Below are 529 nucleotides of genomic sequence, written 5' to 3'. Positions count from 1 at the left end.
GGGTGGGACCACAAAGAGGCATCGTGAGCCTGGGCCACCTTGTGGTCACTGCTCATTGCCTGTGGGCACAACAACATATCTGTGACATCTGCATCTATCTACCATGACACCAAAATGTTATCAGTACCCTCACTGCTTGACAGACTAAACTGCAGTGTCACAGATGAAAATCTGTGAGGCAGCCTGTCTCACAGGGAAAAGGACATGGGACTTTGGAGCTTGTTTCTCGGGTGCCTGGTGTGAGCACATAAGGGCCCATGACCTCTGACTGTAGCCAGGCAGTGAGGTCCCTAAGGGAGTTCTATCTGCAGGAAGATTTAAAAAAAAAAAAAAAGATACACTCCCCAGCAGCCAGACACTGCAGACAGGCTCTGTGAGGCCATTACAGCAAAGACTAGGGGAAGCTGTACTGCCATCTGGGGGAGTTGTGACATGAATCCCACAACAGCTGCTCTGTGGCACTGAGGGTGAGGAAAGAGAAAGGTTTTCCCTGGTGTGAGACAGGGGGCGGCTCCTTCCAGGGGTGAAA

The sequence above is a fragment of the Cricetulus griseus genome, chromosome 2 (genome assembly GCF_003668045.3).
Source record: "Cricetulus griseus strain 17A/GY chromosome 2, alternate assembly CriGri-PICRH-1.0, whole genome shotgun sequence".
Taxonomy (NCBI): domain Eukaryota; kingdom Metazoa; phylum Chordata; class Mammalia; order Rodentia; family Cricetidae; genus Cricetulus; species Cricetulus griseus.
Note: the sequence above shows the minus strand (reverse complement) of the source record.